Source organism: Rattus norvegicus, chromosome 17 (genome assembly GCF_021556685.1).
Source record: "Rattus norvegicus strain SHRSP/BbbUtx chromosome 17, alternate assembly SHRSP_T2T, whole genome shotgun sequence".
In the NCBI taxonomy this organism is placed as follows: domain Eukaryota; kingdom Metazoa; phylum Chordata; class Mammalia; order Rodentia; family Muridae; genus Rattus; species Rattus norvegicus.
The window spans coordinates 5,886,606-5,893,463 of record NC_141550.1 but is presented as its reverse complement, the minus strand read 5'-3'; positions in this window follow the sequence as shown (position 1 = coordinate 5,893,463).

The window sequence follows — 6,858 nt, the reverse complement described above, 5'->3', positions numbered from 1 at the left end:
TAGAGAAGAGGTAACTGCCCTAAGGGATGAATGTGCTAATTACCTCAGTGTGGCCTTTGTTCATGCCCTGATATACTTGTATTAAATCATTCTACATCTCATTCTAAACATGTGTGGGGTGAAAATAAGAACCCAAAAATGTAGTAAGTACGTTTTGAGCAGTCTGGGAGTTTAAGGCCTCCCTCCCTCAAACTCACAGTTTGGACTGAGTCTAGGGGAAACAATAGCAGACGTGGTAGGACACAAGATTCACTCAGGCTGTCTGCAGACACAAGATAGGAAAACACCACCACCTGTGGTGCTAAGAAACTAATCAGAGTAAACTAATCAGGGAGAATGACAGGGAAGAGAGTGAAAGTAAATGCAAGTGTTTTGTGTTTTTTTTTTTTTTTTTTTTTTTTGCTTTGTTTAAAATTTGGCTCCACTCATATTGAGCCCTGTGCTAAACACAGGCTTGGGCTTAGACCAAGAACAGAGATCTGTGAGGTAAAGGGGGCATCACCACCTGTGAAGTGTGGTGGCCAGGAAAGAATCAGGCTCCTAATTGGGGGGTCTCAGGGTAGGCTCTGAGTACCTGTTTATGGTGTTCTTAGGAGACCTGAAAAAAATGGGGAGGGCAGATTGTTTTCCATAGAAATCTGTGGCACACTGGCAGTTATGCAGATGCTATCTTATTCACAGGTATTAAATAGAGGGATCATGAGGCTCTCTTAATTAAGAGTTAGGGATTAAGAGTTTTCTCTTACCCAGAAAACTCACTAAGTTAGATCATGGTCTCCTTTGTGAAGTCCTATCTCAGAAAGTAAAGAAGGTTGAAGAAGAAGTGCTAGCATAATAGATAGCTCTGTGGCGCTCTCTCTTCAGTGTAGGCCCAGTCTGTGGAGGAATAGTAAGACACAGCCAGACCCATATTATGTGAAAATGCAGAAGCGTCAGGCTGCTGCTGCCTGTGGGGAAGGCACTGGCTACCTCTGCTCATGGCTAGCTCCATGCCAGTCCCTGTTGCAGGCAGAGCAGAGCCGCAGCTCTGTCAGGTGGTGGTTCTTCAGCAGTGAGAAGGATGTGGTGGGCTCACTGAGAATGGCCCCTTTAAGCTCACAAGATTGAATATTTGGTCCCCAGGTGGTAGAACTGTTTGGGAAGGATTAGGAGATAGAGTCTCATTGGAGGAGTTGTGTCCCTGGGAACAGGCCCTGAGGTTTCAAAATACTCCCATGAGCCCCAGCGTGCTCTCTACCGCCTTGTGGTTGTAGGTCAGGATGTGAGCCTATCACCATGCATTTGCCCGGCCATCATAGACTCTAACCATCTATTGAACTTCCTTTTATAAGTTGCCTTGGTCATAGTATTTGATCACAGCAACAGAAATGAAACATACACAGAAGCTGGACCAAGGTCAAGAGGTCTCGCTGTGACAGACCCATCATGTGTCTTGGGGAGGGTGGTGGTGCCATCTAATCTTTGGGCTGGAAAAGCCACGGAGTGCCCAAAGCTCAGCTGGCTTAGGAAACAGTGGCTTGAGGTCCTGTCCTAACTTCCGGGGGATGGACTTCCTTCTCAAGTTGCTTATGATCACGGTGCTCAGTCCCAGCCATAGAAATCAGAGAGTCCTGTCGAGGAGCTACTGAGCCTCCATTGCGTGACTCTTTGCTTTCCACACATCCAAAGGCAGTATCCAATTAGATCCCCGGGAGTTCTGTGAAACTGTGATCATAATGACCCCCACTCCCCCCTTGACTTGTAAAGTTAAAGTTGCAGACACAGAAAAACACGTTGTTAAACTAAGACTGCATCGTGCTTCGGCTCCTCACTCCTTGCTCTTGGACATTATTAATTCGATTCTCTAAGGAACAAATCATTGAAATGTGAATAGAGAATTGGAAGTAACGGCAGAGGCTGCAAAATGAGGTTGTTGGATTTCTGGGGATGGCGCTAGGATTATCCTCCCCACAACCAAACAGTTCTAAGTGGCGCTTTTTTTATTTTTCAGGTTTAAATTAAAAATAATTGTTCTTTTGAGTTGTGTTTTGAGGATCTGATAGCTACCTTTGAAGATTGCTGGAACTATTCTGGCAATGCTAAAAATCTAGAATTAGTATGTTTTTTTTTTCCTCCAGAAGTTGAATTATTCTTTGGAAACAGATTAAAAACTTCTATTGATCTTAGATGATACTCTCAGCGGAAAGGGGAGGTGGGGGAGGACTTATTTTGCCTCCAGGACATTTTCCTTAATCCAAGAGAAGCTTCTCCCACACACAGATGTCATCCAGGTGGTGGGGAAGTTTACTGAGTTTTTGGAGAGTAATAGGGGGAAGGTAAAAGGTAGAGTTGCTGGTTTACAAAGGACTGTTCAGAATCTCTGGGGCTTTCTAAATAGAAAGTGGATATTTTTATTATAAGAAATGAGATTAGTCAATCGACCATGAAGGTGCCTTAAGAAGTAGAAATAAATTAGACTAAAAAAAAAAACAGCCGAACCTCACGGAGATGTGCCCCATGCCACAGAGTAACATGTCTTCTCTTTTTTCTTGACAATTGCAATTCTGTTTTGGACTTTGTCTCTATGAGGGTTTCTAGTTATTGGATTTAAGATAGAACACCAAGGTCACTTAAAGCCCAGAGTGAGGTACCTCAAGACAGAAAAGGAAGAAGGGAGATACCTACATATGCAAATGAATCGCATATATGCAAATAGGGCCCACATATGCAAATAGGATCCACATATGCAAATAGGTAGAAGAGTTGCTGAGCCTGTCAGATCAGGTGGTAGCAAGAATCACCAAGTACCATGCAGGTAGCCTGCTGCATTGCCAAGGAGAGGCCATCATAGGGTGACTCAAGCCAGACTACAACGAAGTATCAAGAAAACAGCTACTATGTTTTCTTAGCGTCTAGCAGAAGGGCTCCAGACTAATATGCACAGCTGGAGCTAATTCTGAATGGGGGACAGAGATAGATAAAATGTGGGCACAATTGTAGCAGATGCACAGCTTGGTCTTCCTGTGGGTCCTCTAACAATTGGAGCAGGGGCTGTCTCTGGCTCTGTTGCCTGCCTTTGGATCTCCTTCCTCTAAGGAGAGTGCCTTGTTGGGCCTCATGGGAGAGGATGTCCTTTGTCCTGCTGGGACTCGATGTGCCAGGGCAGGTTGGAACCTATGGCCCCTTTCTCTGAGGAAAGGGGTATGGGTAACAGTGGGGAGGCATTTGTGAGGGTGGGACTGGGAGGAGAGGACGGAAGGGTGCTGTGATAAGATGTAAAGTGAATAGATACTAAATAAATAAATGAAAAAAATTAAGTTCATGGAGCTTGCTATCCACAGTCTTCTGATATTGTGCATAAAATATGCACATTCACTAAAACTTTTCACGTCAAAGGATGGATTTACGGTTGTTTGAGTACAGCAGGTGACCAGCCCTTGTGCCTTGCCCCTGAATAGCCCATTAAGTGTCCTCTCATGTCTCAGAGCTGTATTCCCTGTGGCCAGGAAGGGAAGCGGATGCCATTTGCCATGGTGAATTATGGCTGGGCTTCCCAAGTCTAGATGGTAATCCAGGAATCTCTTCCCGAGCTGACCCAGTGTACCAAATGCATAAAGAACATGGGGATAGACCTTTTAAAGAAGCTGGCATTTAAATATTCTTTAAATTTCTTTAAAGATATTATACAGGTGTACAGTGTACCTTGACCACATCTACCCCATCTCTTCCTTCTAGGATTCCCAACACATCCTCCTCCCTGACGTCATCTCTCCATTTTAAAATTATTAATTAATTAACTAGCTAGTTAATTAATTAGCCTCACTGAGTATGCTTAGTGTTGTCCATATGCTGGCGGGCACAGGGTCATCCACTGGGACACCGGGGAGACCACCAGTATCCGCGTCCTCAGAGAAAACTGCCTTTCCTTCCCTTTAGCACTTATCAACCCCCGATATCTCCTCCTCTAGGATGAGATCCCAGAAGCCTCTCCCCTCCACGATGGGACCTTTAAGCGGCTTGGGTTTGTGCAGGTAACTAAAGCTGCCAGTTGGTGTGTGCAATGGCCACATTGTTCAGAGGACTCCTCCTCCAGCCTCTGGCTCCTGCAGTCTCTCTGCCCCCTCTTCTGTCGTGATCTCTGAAATTTGGGGCCGGGGTTTGTGTGACCTAGATTAAAGTCTACCTGTGAGCACTTCAGGTCTCTTGTTCTCAGCACTTCAAACAGCTGTGAGTCTCTGCATTAATCACTTCCCACTGCAGTAAGAAGTTTCTTTCATCAAGGTTCAACAGCACAGTTTATGGGTGTTAGCATAAATATTTAGGAGAGTTTGACAACATGACCACTTAGCAAAAACAGAATCAGCTCCTGTCCATACAGGGCCTGCGGCTCCCTTAGCCACTGGTTTTAACCATGTTTACCAAATCAGGCACAGATTATCTCCTGCATTAGTGAAGCAGTTATATGAATTACGTGTAGAGACCAAAGGAAGACATATAATCATAGGCTGGAGGAATAAACAAATAAGTGGGACTAATTAAGCTAAAATTTTTCTGCAAAACAATTAATCAAAGTGAGAAAGGAATAAACTGTAGAACTGAGAAAACTGAAGAACTTTATCCAGGGAAAGATTAATATTTGAAGTATATAATAGGACCTAGAAAAAAATCTCAACAAAAAAAAAAATAAAAACATCCCAGTAGATCAACTTTAAAATGGAAAAGTATCAGAATAAACACTACTCAAGACAGATTACAGGGCTGAAGATGTAACTCAGTTGCTGGAAACACTCAACTAGTGTGTACAAAAACCCTGGACTTAATTCCCAGCATTGCAAACGAACCAAACAGCATCACCAGAAAAGTGGGCCAAGAAGAGATACAAACAGATACATAAAAAAGGTTCACGACCTCCCTGCTCTAGTGAACTCAAAATACACAAAGAGAAACCACCTGCAGTGGTTTGGATGAGAATGGCCCGCCCCCTATATTTGAATGCTTTGTCCACAGTTGTTGGAACTATTTGGAAAGGGTTAGGAGGTGTGGCCTTGTTGGAGGAGGTGTCACTGTGGTCAGGCTTTGAGGTTTACAAAGCTCACACCAGTCCCAGTTAGCTCTCTCTGCCTCATGCTTGTGGACTGAGAAGTAGCATAGCATCGACTGCAGCAGTGCCTGCCTGCCTGCCCGTCATGCTCTCTGCTATAAGAGTCGCGGACTCCTCTGGAACCACAGGCCTAAATCAAACACGTTCTTTTATAAGTTGCTTTGCCCATGGCACTTAGTCACAGCCATCGGAAGCCACTGAGACACTACCTTGCCTCAGTTAGAACGGCTTTGATTAAGAAGGCCAAGATAATGAGATATCCCAGCAGGGGAACAAAGCAGGAGAAAGGCGGATACCTAGGGTGCATTGGCTACAATGGGGGTCAGTCCAACCACTGAGGTTTGCTTTCCACCTCCGTGGTGATTTGAATATGCTTACCCCAGGGAGTGGCCTTGTTGGAGGAAGTGTGTCACTGTGGTGGTGGGCTTCATGACCTCCTTGCTGCCTGGAGGTCCTTCTGCTCCTGGCTTTCTGAATGAAGATGTAGAACTCAGCTCCTCCTGCACCATGCCTGACTGGATGCCGCCACGCTTCCTGCTATGATGATAATGGACTGAACCTCTGAACCTGTAAGCCAGCTCCAATTAAATGTTGTTCCTTATAAGAACCTTGGCTGTGGTGTCTTTTCACGGTAATGCAAACCCTAAGTAAGACGACATCCATACTGACTCAATAGAATGCACTGGAAAGTGTTCCTTTCCGTTTTCTAGAAGAAGATGGGCATCCTTTGCCATGTTTTGTAGAATTAACTAGTGAAGTTATCTGAGCCTAGAACTTTCTTTGTGTGAAGACATGTGTGTGTGTATGTGTATGTATGTATATGCATATGTGTGTATGTGTATGTGTGTGGGGGTATGTGTGTGTATATGTGTGTATGTGTGTGTATGTATGTGTATGTGTGTGTTTGTGTGTGCGTGTGTGTATGTGTGTGTTTATGTGTATGTGTGTGTATGCGTATGTGAGTGTGTGTATGTATGTGCATGTGTGTGTGGGTATATATGTGTGTATGGTGTGTATATGTATGTATGTGTGTGTATGTACGTGTATATGTGTGTTTGTGTGTATGTATGTGTATGTTTGTGTGTGTATGTGTGTGTATATGTGTGTTTGTGTGTATGTATGTGTATGTTTGTGTGTGTATGTGTGTGTATATGTGTGTTTGTGTGTATGTATGTGTATGTTTGTGTGTGTATGTGTGTGTATATGTGTGTGTACATGTGTGTTTGTGTGTGTCTGTGTGTGTGTATATGTGTGTGTATGTGTGTGTATGTCTGCGTATGTGTGTGTATGTGTGTGTACGTGTGTATGTGTGTATGCGAGTGCTGCCTCAGTGGGGGTGGGGGTGGTGCATGCATGTGAGTGTGCAGCTGTACACATATGCAAACCCAGAGCGGGATGCTGGGTATATTCCTCTGTCACTCTGAATTATTGCCTTGAAGCAGGATCTTCACTGAGCAGGAGGCTAACCCCTGATGATCTCTTCAGGTCTGCTTGTCTCCTTTAGTTCTGGGGCTGTAGTCACACACAGCTGTCTACGTAGGTTCTTGGATTTGAACTCGTGCATTCATGCTTGTAGAGCATGCATCCTTATTCACAGAGCATCTCTCCAGACCCAAGAGGGAAGATTTGAAAAGGTGAGCTAAGTATCTGCGTGAGATCTAGGACTACTATAGATAACCTGTATAGAGAATGTTGTTCATGTCATCCATGTTTTTGTGTGTGTGAAGTTGTTGTTCATAGTATACTCGTATGACTTTGTTAATATTATAAATCATCTG